Source organism: Mugil cephalus, chromosome 23 (genome assembly GCF_022458985.1).
Source record: "Mugil cephalus isolate CIBA_MC_2020 chromosome 23, CIBA_Mcephalus_1.1, whole genome shotgun sequence".
Taxonomy (NCBI): Eukaryota; Metazoa; Chordata; class Actinopteri; order Mugiliformes; family Mugilidae; genus Mugil; species Mugil cephalus.
The window spans coordinates 862440-873018 of record NC_061792.1 but is presented as its reverse complement, the minus strand read 5'-3'; the positions used below and the strand labels follow the sequence as shown (position 1 = coordinate 873018).

General features: G+C 40.0%; 4 non-coding genes and 8 pseudogenes across 4 annotated transcripts; all 12 read right to left on the bottom strand.

The window, feature by feature from the left end:
- Nucleotides 1–1126: 1126 nt before the first annotated feature.
- On the bottom strand, nt 1127–1247 carry LOC125002451 (annotated as a pseudogene).
- A 3568-nt stretch (nt 1248–4815) lies between these two features.
- On the bottom strand, nt 4816–4932 carry LOC125002946 (annotated as a pseudogene).
- A 1466-nt stretch (nt 4933–6398) lies between these two features.
- On the bottom strand, nt 6399–6517 carry LOC125003149. Its single transcript, XR_007112016.1, has one exon. It is a non-coding gene; the product is annotated as a 5S ribosomal RNA (ribosomal RNA).
- Nucleotides 6518–6618: 101 nt separating this feature from the next.
- On the bottom strand, nt 6619–6737 carry LOC125001897 (annotated as a pseudogene).
- Nucleotides 6738–6838: 101 nt separating this feature from the next.
- LOC125003234 lies at nt 6839–6957 on the bottom strand. Its single transcript, XR_007112096.1, has one exon. It is a non-coding gene; the product is annotated as a 5S ribosomal RNA (ribosomal RNA).
- A 100-nt stretch (nt 6958–7057) lies between these two features.
- Nucleotides 7058–7176, bottom strand: LOC125001337. The gene has a single exon (XR_007111597.1). It is a non-coding gene; the product is annotated as a 5S ribosomal RNA (ribosomal RNA).
- A 101-nt stretch (nt 7177–7277) lies between these two features.
- On the bottom strand, nt 7278–7396 carry LOC125003257. Its single transcript, XR_007112118.1, has one exon. It is a non-coding gene; the product is annotated as a 5S ribosomal RNA (ribosomal RNA).
- Nucleotides 7397–7502: 106 nt separating this feature from the next.
- Nucleotides 7503–7621, bottom strand: LOC125001867 (annotated as a pseudogene).
- A 102-nt stretch (nt 7622–7723) lies between these two features.
- LOC125002455 lies at nt 7724–7843 on the bottom strand (annotated as a pseudogene).
- Nucleotides 7844–7944: 101 nt separating this feature from the next.
- On the bottom strand, nt 7945–8055 carry LOC125002492 (annotated as a pseudogene).
- A 101-nt stretch (nt 8056–8156) lies between these two features.
- Nucleotides 8157–8275, bottom strand: LOC125001872 (annotated as a pseudogene).
- Nucleotides 8276–8376: 101 nt separating this feature from the next.
- Nucleotides 8377–8495, bottom strand: LOC125001853 (annotated as a pseudogene).
- Between the last annotated feature and the right edge of the window lie 2084 nt (nt 8496–10579).

Here is a 10579-nt window from a genome sequence, read left to right as displayed (position 1 = left end):
ATAAGTGGTCAAAATTCATCATTGCATGTATTTTGATGATGTAAATGTTACCATGTCTCCTGATGAAATGGTAACAAATTCAAAGCCGTCCTCTGGAGGAAGTTGCACTTTCAGGCAATTTCCAGAGTGTCCCTACTGAGATATTCAGCTTTTTGCTGTTTTGTTGGTTGCATTGATGCTTGTTATTGGGAAACGTTTGTAAAACTTTGACGAAAACAATGAACCATGTCTATTCAAGTGTGTTCCTGTCTTGCTTGCAGTCAATTGTAACTTGAAAGCACTAATAAATTACAGATCCACAGGCTGTATAAAAGCAAACTTTCAGTAAGATCAAGGCAAAGATTCTATGCCATCATGGCAAAGGAAAAGATTTGATGAAAGACAGAATTCTATGACATCATGAGGAAAACATTCTATGGCACATTCTATGTAAATTTGTGAGGCATGTCGCTAGGAAGAGAGGCTTGGGACAGATTTTCCAAATTTCTTCTGTTTTCTGTGATCATTTCTTTCTCTCACTCTGGTGGCTGTTTTCATTTGGTATGCCGTAATAAGTTTTCATTAACACCTTCAACTGCAGTTCACATAGTGGTCAAACTGCCATCATTGGTATTTGATGATGTAATATGTTCGTCATGTTTGCTGATGAGAACAAAAGCTTCACTACACCTTTACCAACTTTCGGTTCCATAAAGTATAAGAATATGCCTTAACATTACTTGTAATAGTTTAGCTCCTTTGGTTGGTGTTTTTCATTGATATGGCTGTAACAACTTCATTTCTCCACGAATAACGTAAAATTCGCCTTAGATAATTAAGATTATGTTGTACACAATGACATAATGTCTTTTTATTTTCATGTGTAATTGTTTTAACTCATGTCCCATTGGCATGAAAATCAAATATGTTAAGGGACTCTCGGTATATGTCAGTGCCGTTTCGCATCCAAGTGACATAACAAGTGCCTAAACCGGTTTAGCTTTCAAGACAGAACAGATAAACTGTATCAGATTAGTATGGACAACAAATATCAAGCATGGTAAAACTGTTCTATAATTGTTGTAGGTACAAAGGTTATATGTATTTGATGATGTAAATGTTACCATGTCTCCTGATGAGAATGAAAAGCTTACAGCACCTGGTATTCCCAGGCTGGTCTCCCATCCAAGTACTAACCAGGCCCTACACTATGCTTAGCTTCCGAGATCAGATGAGATCAGCGTGTTCAGGGTGGTATGGCCGTAGAATGGTAACTGTCACAAATGCAGATATATAAGTGGTCAAAATCATCATTGCATGTTTTTGATGATGTAAATGTTACCATGTCTCCTGATGAAAATGAAAGGCTTACAGCACCTAGTATTCCCAGGCGGTCTCCCATCCAAGTACTAACCAGGCCCGACGTGCTTAGCTTCCGAGATCAGGAGTGTTCAGGTGTAGTATGTTCGTAAGCAATGTCAAATGTCACAAAGCAGTATATAAGTGGTCAAAATGATCATTGCATGTATTTTGATTGATGTAAATGTTCCATGTCTCCTGATGAAAATGAAAGGGTTACAGCACCTAGTATTCCCAGGCGGTCTCCCATCCAAGTACTAACCAGGCCCAAAGCTTCCGAGTCAGACAAGATGGGCGTCTCAGGGTTGGTTGGCCGTAAGCAATGTCAAATGTTTACTTAAGCATTATATTTAAATGGATCAAATTTATCATTGCATGTATTTTGATGATGTAAAAGTTACCATGTCTCCTGATGAGAATGAAAAGCTTACAGCACCTGGTATTCCCAGGCGGTCTCCCATTCAAGTCTAACCAGGCCCCCTACACTGTTTAGCTTCCGAGTTCAGACCAAAATCAGGCCCTTGTTCAGGATGTTATGGCCGTATAAGCAATGGTGACTGTCACAAACGCAGTATAAATAAGTGATCAAAAGGATCATTGCATGTATTTTGATGATGTAAATGTTACCATGTTCCTGATGAAAATGAAAAGCTTACAGCATCTAGTATTTTCAGGCTGGGCTCCCATCCAAGTACTAACCAGGCCCCAACTGCTTAACTTCGGAGATCAAATGAGATCAGGCGTTTTCAGGGTGGTATGGCCGTAGTAACGTTAACTGTCACAAACGCAGTATATATAAGTGGTCAAAATCATCATTGCATGTATTTTGATGATGTAAATGTTACCATGTCTCCTGATGAGAATGAAAAGTTTACAGCACCTGGTTTCCCAGGCGGTCTCCCATCCAAGTACTAACCAGGCCCACACTGTTAGCTTCCGAGATCAGACAAGATCAGGCGGGGTTCAGGATGTTATGGCCATAACAATGGTGACTGTCACAAACAGTTTATATAAGTGGTCAAAATCATCATTGCATGTTTTTTGATGATGTAAATGTTACCATGTCTCCTGATGAAATGAAAGGCTTACAGGGATCTAGTATTTACAGGCGGTCTCCCATCCAAGTACTAACCAGGCCCTACACTGCTTGCTTCCGAGATCAGACGAAAATCGGGCGTGTTCAGGTTGGTATGGCCGTAAGCAATGTAAATGTCACTAAAGCAGTATATATAAGTGATCAAAATGATCATTGCATGTTATTTTTATGATGTAAATGTTACCATGTCTCCTATGAAAATTGAAAAGCTTACAGCACCTGGTTTTTCCCAGGCGGTCTCCCATCCAAGTACGAACCAGGACCGACGCTGGATAGCTTCCCAGTCAGACGAGATTTAGGCGTGTGGGTGGTATGGCCGTAAGCAACGTTAACTGTCACAAACGCAGTATATATAAGTGGTCAAAATGATCATTTCATGTTTTTTGATGATGTAAATGTTACCATGTTCCCGATGAAAAGAAAAGCTTACAGCACCTGGTATTTCCCATTCGGTCTCCCATCCAAGTACTAACCAGGCCCGGACCGTGCTTAGCTTCCCAGATCAGACAAGATCGGGCCGGTGCTCAGTTTGGTTTATGGCCGTAAGCAAAGTCAAATGTTACTAAAGCATTATATTTTTAAATGGTCAAAATGATCATTGCATGTATTTTGATGATGTAAATGTTACCATGTCTCCTGATGAGAATGAAAAGCCCTTTCGCACCTGGTATTCCCAGGCGGGTTTTCCCATCAAGTACTAACCAGGCCCTACACTGTTTAGCTTCGGGATCGGGCAAGATCAGGAGTGTTCAGGTGTTTGGCCGTAAGCAATGGTGACTTTTCACAAAGCAGTATTAATAAGTGTTTAAAAGGATCATTGCATGTATTTTGATGTGTAATGTTACCCTGTCTCCTGATGAAAATGAAAGGCTTACGCACTAGTATTTCAGGCGGTCTCCCCTCCAAGTACTAACCAGGCCCGACAAATGCTTAACTTCGGAGACAAATGAGATCAGGCGTTTCAGGGTGGTTATGGCCGTAAGTACAAAAACTGTCACAAACGCAGTATATATAAGTGGTCTAAAATCATCATTGCATGTTTTTTGATGATGTAATGTTACCATGTTCCTGATGAAAATGAAAGGCTTACAGCATTAGTATTTACAGGCGGTCTCCCATCCAAGTACTAACCAGGCCCTACACTGCATAGCTTCCGAGATCAGCGAGATCGGCGTTTTTCAGGTTGGGAGGCCGTAAGCAATGTTCAAATGTCACTAAAGCAGTATATATAAGTGATCAAAATATCATTGCATGTATTTTGATGATGTAAATGTTTTCCATGTCTCCTGATGAGAATGAAAAGCTAACAGCACCCGGTATTCCCAGGCGGTTCCCATCCAAGTACTAACCAGGCCCTTAGCTTCCGAGAGCAGATGAGATCCGCGTGTTCAGGGTGGTATGACCGTAAGCAATGGTAACTGTCACAAACGCAGTATATATAAGTGTTTAAAATGATCATTGCTTTTAATTTGATGATGTAAATGTTTTCCATGTCTCCTGTGAGAATGAAAAGCTTACAGCACTGGTATTCCCAGGCGGTCTCCCATCCAAGTACTAATCAGGCCCGACCATTTCTTCGCTTCCGAGATCAGGGCGGATTCGGGCGTGTTCAGGGGTGGTATGGCCGGTTTTGCAACGTTAACTGTCACAAACGCAGTATATATAAGTGCTCAAAATGTCATTGCATGTATTTTGATGATGTAAATGTTACCATGTCTCCTGATGAAAATGGGAAAAATGACTGCACCTGGTATTTCCCAGGCGTTCCCATCCAAGTACTAACCAGGCCCGTCCATGCTTAGCTTCCGAGATCAGGATTGTTCAGGTTGGTATGGCCGTAAGCCATGGTAACTGTTTACAAACGCAGCATATATAAGTGCTCAAAATCATCATTTCATGTATTTTGATGATGTAAATGTTACCATGTCTCTTGATGAAAATGAAAAGCTTACAGCACCTGGTATTCCCAGGCGGTCTCCCATCCAAGTACTAACCAGGCCCGACATGCTTGGCTTCCGAGATCAAACGGACAGGGTGTTCAGGGTGGTTGGCGTAAGCAACGTTAAACTGTCACTTAAAGCAGTATTTATAAGTGGTCAAAATGATCATTGCATGTATTTTGATGACGTAAATGCTACCATGTCTCCTGATGAGAATGAAAAAGCTTAAGCACCTGGTATTCCCAGGCGGTCTCCCATCCCCAAATACTGACAAGGCCAAAAATGCTTAATTCCAAAATCAAACTTGATCAGGGGGTGTTTTAGGGTGGTATGGCGTAAGCAACGTTAACGGTCACAAACGCAGTATATATAAGTGGTCAAATCATCATTGTATGTATTTTGATGATGTAAATGTTACCATGTCTCCTGATGAGAATGAAAAGCTTACGCACCTGGTATTCCCAGGCGGTCTCCCTCCAAGTACTAACCAGGCCCGTCCATTTCTTGCTTCCGAGATCAGACGAGATCGGGCTTGTTCAGGTTGGTATGGCAGTAAGCAACGTCAATGTCACTAAAGCAGTATAATATAAGTGAATTTAAAATGATCATTGCATGTATTTTTGTGATGTAAATGTTACCATTTTCTCCCGATGAGAATGAAAAGCTTACAGCAACTGTTATTCCAAAGGGGGTCTCCCATCCAAGTACTAACAGGCCCGAATTGCTTAGCTTCCGAGATCAAACGAGTCAGGCGTTTTTCAGGGTGGTATGGCTGTATGCAACGTTAACTGTCACAAACCAGTATATATAAGTGGTCAAATTCATATTGCATGTATTTTTTTTGATGTAAATGTTACCATGTCTCCTGATGAAATGGTAACAAATTCAAAGCCGCCCTCTTCTGAGGAAAGATTGCACTTTAGGCATTTCCCAGAGTGCTCCCTATGAGATATTCAGCTCTTTTGCTGTTTTTTGGGTGCCCTTGTGCTTGTTATTCGGGAAACGTTTTGTAAAACTTTGGACGAAAATCAATGAAACCATGCTCTATTCAAGTGTGTTCCTTGTTTGCTTGCAGTCAATTTGTAACTCTGAAAACACTAAGAAGTACAGATCACGGGTTGTATAAAACAAATTTCAGTAAGATCAAGGCAAAGATTCTATGCCATCATGGCAAGGAAAAGATTGATGAAAGGACAGAATTCTATGACATCATGAAGGAAAATTCTATGGACATTCTATGTAAATTTTGTGAGGAGTTTCGTAGGAAGAGAAGTGTGGGAAAGAATTTTCCAAATTTTTCTTCTGTTTTCCGTGATCATTTCTTTTCTTCACTCTGGTTGTGTTTTCATTTTGGTTCCTCGATCAAAAATTTCATTAAACCTTTCAATCTGAGTGTAATAGTGAGATCTATAAGACTGCCGTCGATTGGTACTATTTTATATGATATTATATGTCGTCGATTTTGGCATGAGCAACAAATCACCACTACCACTCTTCTACCAACTGTATCGTATTGTAATAAATAGTAGTAGATGTATTTTTTTTGTACCTTTAACTATTTACTTTTATATAGTTTCCTCCTTGGTTTTGGTTTGTTTTATATTTGAATGTCTGTAAACTTCATTTCTCACGGGGAATAACGTTTTAAAAAAGTTGCCTTTCTCTAATCAAGATTCAAGTGATTCAGTACATTAATGACAACTAATGGGTCTTTTTTATTTTCATAGTCACTCTTTTATATTTTCTCATAAAAAGTCAGCATTAGAGCATAAACACTCAAATAGTTAAGGTTGACTTTCGGCTATAGTTGTAGTTGTACAACATTAACGCTGTACCAGTTGGCCAGCATCACAACGTGCTAAACGGTTAGCCTGTTCCAAGACAAACAGAAAAAATTTAAGCAATAAAATGACAACACAACTTACAGCAGGTAAAACTGTTCTTAATTGCTTGCCTAGGTAAACAAAGGTTAAATAAAAATAATGATGATGTAAATGTTACCATGTCTCCTGATGAGAATGAAAAGCTTACAGCACCTCGTATTCCCAGGTGGTCTCCCATCCAAGTACTAACCAGGCCCGTCCATGCTTAGCTTCCGAGATCAGATGAGATCACGCGTGTTCAGGGTGGTATGGCCGTAAGCAATGGTAACTTTCACAAACTCAGTATATATATGTGGTCAAAATGATCATTGCATGTATTTTGATTAGGTAAATGTTACCATGTCTCCTGATGAAAATGAAAGGCTTACAGCACCTAGTATTCCTAGGCGGTCTCCCATCCAAGTACTAAACAGGCCCGACCGCGCTTAGTTTCCGAGATCAGATGAGATCGGGCGTGTTCAGGTTAGGATGGCCGTAAGCAATGTCAAATGTCACTAAAACAGTATATATAAGTGGTCAAGGTGATCATTGCATGTATTTTGATGATGTAAATGTTACCATGTCTCATGATGAGAATGAAAAGCTTACAGCACCTCGTATTCCCAGGCGGTCTCCCATCCAAGTACTAACCAGGCCCTACACTGCTTAGCTTCCGAGATCAGACGAGATCAGGCGTGTTCTGGGTGGTATGGCCATAAGCAAAGGTGACTGTCAAAACGCAGTATATATAAGTGGTCAAAATCATCATTGCATGTGTTTTGATGATGTAAATGTTACCATGTCTCCTGATGAAAACGAAAAGCTTACAGCACCTGGTATTCCCAGGCGGTCTCCCATCCAAGTACTAACCAGGCCCGACCATGCTTAGCTTCCGAGATCAGACGAGATCGGACTTGTTCAGGTTGGTGTGGCCGTAAGCAACATCAAATGTCACTAAAGCAGTATATATAAGTGATCAAAATGATCATTGCATGTATTTTGATGATGTAAATTTTACCATGTCTCCTGATGAGAATGAAAAGCTTAGAGCAACTGGTATTCCCAGGCGGTCTCCCATCCAAGTACTAACCAGGCCCGACCGTGCTTAGCTTCCGAGATCAGACGAGATCAGGTGTGTTCAGGGTGGTATGGCCGTAAGCAATGGTAACTGTCACAAACGCAGTATATACAGTATAAGTGGTCAAAATCATCATTGCATGTATTTTGATGATGTAAATGTTACCATGTCTCCTGATGAAAATGAAAGGCTTACAGCACCTAGCATTCCCAGGCTGTCTCCCATCCAAGTACTATCCAGGCCCTACACTGCTTAGCTTCCGAGATCAGACGAGATCAGGCGTGTTCAGGATGTTATGGCCGTAAGCAATGGTGGCTGTCACAAACGCAGTATATATAAGTGGTCAAAATCATCATTGCATGTATTTTGATGATGTAAATGTTACCATGTGTCCCGATAAAAAATGAAAGGCTTACAGCATCTAGTATTCACAGGCGGTCTCCCATCCAAGTACTAACCAGGCCCGACACTGCTTAACTTTGGAGACTCAAATGAGATCAGGCGCGTTCAGGATGTTATGGCCGTAAGCAACGTTAACTGTCACAAACGCAGTATATATAAGTGATCAAAATGATCATTGCATGTATTTTGATGATGTAAATTTTACCATGTCTCCTGATGAGAATGAAAAGCTTACAGCACCTGGTATTCCCAGGCGGTTTCCCATCCAAGTACTAACCAGGCCCTTAGCTTCCGAGATCAGATGAGATCAGGCGTGTTCAGGGTGGTATGGCCGTAAGCAATGGTAACTGTCACAAAAGCAGTATATATATGTGATCAAAATGATCATTGCATGTATTTTGATGAGGTAAATGTTACCATGTCTCCTGATGAAAATGAAAGGCTTACAGCACCTAGCATTCCCAGGCGGTCTCCCATCCAAGTACTATCCAGCCCCTACACTGCTTAGCTTCCGAGATCAGACGAGATCAGGCGTGTTCAGGATGTTATGGCCGTAAGCAACGGTGGCTGTCACAAACGCAGTATATATAAGTGGTCAAAATCATCATTGCATGTATTTTGATGATGTAAATGTTACCATGTCTCCTGATGAAAATGAAAGGCTTACAGCACCTAGTATTCCTAGGCGGTCTCCCATCCAAGTACTAAACAGGCCCGACCGTGCTTAGTTTCCGAGATCAGATGAGATCGGGCGATTTCAGGTTAGGATGGCCGTAAGCAATGTCAAATGTCACTAAAGCAGTAATAAAAGGGGTCAAGGTGATCTTTGCTTTTTTTTTTGTGATGTAAATGTTACCAATGCTCATAGGGAAAAAAGAAAAAGCTTACAGCAACGGGGTTTTCCCAGGTGGTTTCCCATCCAATACAACCGGGCCCGACCGTGCTTATTTCCGGATCGGCCGTGTTCGGGTTTGGTAGGCCGTAAGCAATGTCAAACATCACGAAAGCAGCATATAAATGTTAAAAATGACTTTTTCAGTTTTTTGATGATTAAATGTTACCATGCCCTCCTGATGAATATGAAAAGCTACAGCACCTGGTATTTTCCCAGGGGGTCTCCCACCAATACTAACCGGGCCCGACCTGCTTGGCTTCCGAGACAAACGAGATCAGCGTGTTCAAACCTACATAGTTCTCATAAATTTAACAAAAGAAAAATCAAAAAAACAAATAAATAAAAAGACAAACCCAACTCTCACCAGTTCATAAAACCCCTCCCTTTTCGCCTCCAAAAAAACTTATTCCCACTCATAAAAAATTCTCTCACCCCCTTCCCCCATACTTGCATTCATTCAATACTCTTTTCATTTTTGTCTTAAACAAATTTTTAATTTGTCATTTCTCCCTTTCAAAAGAGCATAATTCCTTCTAAATACAACCGCCAATCTGGCAGGGCTCAAAGTGTTTTAAAAACCAAAAAATTCACAGTCTTTTCTTTTCAAGTAAACCAAACAGAAAGAGCTTCCCCCCCCCTCCTTCAGCTCTGATCCCAAGTCGCCAATTTCCCTAAAAATTTTTTTTCAGAAATCAAAAAAAATAAACTAACTAAAAAACAACAAAAAAAAAAGTGCAAAAAACTCTCATGGCCAAATTTTACAACATCACACATTGCACTTACAGCATTATTTATTTTATGAAAAACCACATTCTATTTTTTCCCTGTTATTTTTTTATAAAAAAACATTTTCACACTCTATACTGTTATATTTATTTCCCATTCAACCTATCTTCTTAACATCCAAACATTGAACACGCCAGCCCAAATTTTCTCTGCTGCTGGCTCTTTTATCACATCAGCTTTAAACCTTTCAATACCTTTTTAAATTTCACATTTTCAAAGAGGCATTTCTTTCTTTTTAAATCACATACATCTTGGTGTACCTTGCTTGTTTAATCAACAGTCTCTTTTAATAAGTTGGGTCCATTTCCAGGGGTATACACTTTTTAATCCGCTCATTATTCGGCTGACTTTTTCTTTGCTTTTCCATACCATCTAAATCATTCACAGAACATAAATAAAATTTCAATCTCAAAAACCCCGGGGGATGACCTCATAAATAATACCCTTTTGACTTTTTTTTAATATTTGCCACCATGAATTGTGGCTCATACAGACTTTATATTATTTTAAAATTTTCCTCATTGAAAACAGGGTAGGTTAACAAACATTTGCTCCCACACCATATTCTACTTTTGGTAAATTTTTCTCCACGCCAAACACCTCCCTTAAAACCTGGATTTTAACTGTCATTGATTTTTTTAAAACCCAAAAAAAACCATAGTCACCTATCCCACCCACTTCATCCACTATTTTTTTAAAACTCCTTCCATCCAAGTTCAATCCACGCTCCCTTATTTTTGGACGTTCTTACCTTATTCCCTTTTCTTTTCTTTTCCCAAATCAATGAGCTTCAGCCCCCCCCTCTCCTTTTTCCCCTATCAAAGTTTTTTGTGCATTTTCACCCCTTTCCCCCTCCCATATAAAGTCAAAAATATTTTTGTTTAAAAAAATTCATAACCACTCGGCTGTCAAACACCTCATCACATAACACAAACTGAGAAAAAAAAATATTCACCACCACATTTTTCCCCTTTCATTTAATTTCTCCCCCTCCAATGTACAACGTTTTTATTTTATTAATCACCCAGCCATGTCTCATCTCTAGCCCTTTGTTGCCCCCCCAGACACACTCCCAACACCTTCAGTATTTCCCTCCACCTTTAAGCCCTTTTCTACCTCTCTATACTCCAATGTAATGATCTCTGATTTAGTTTTGTTGATTTTGGCTCCTGATGCCCTCCA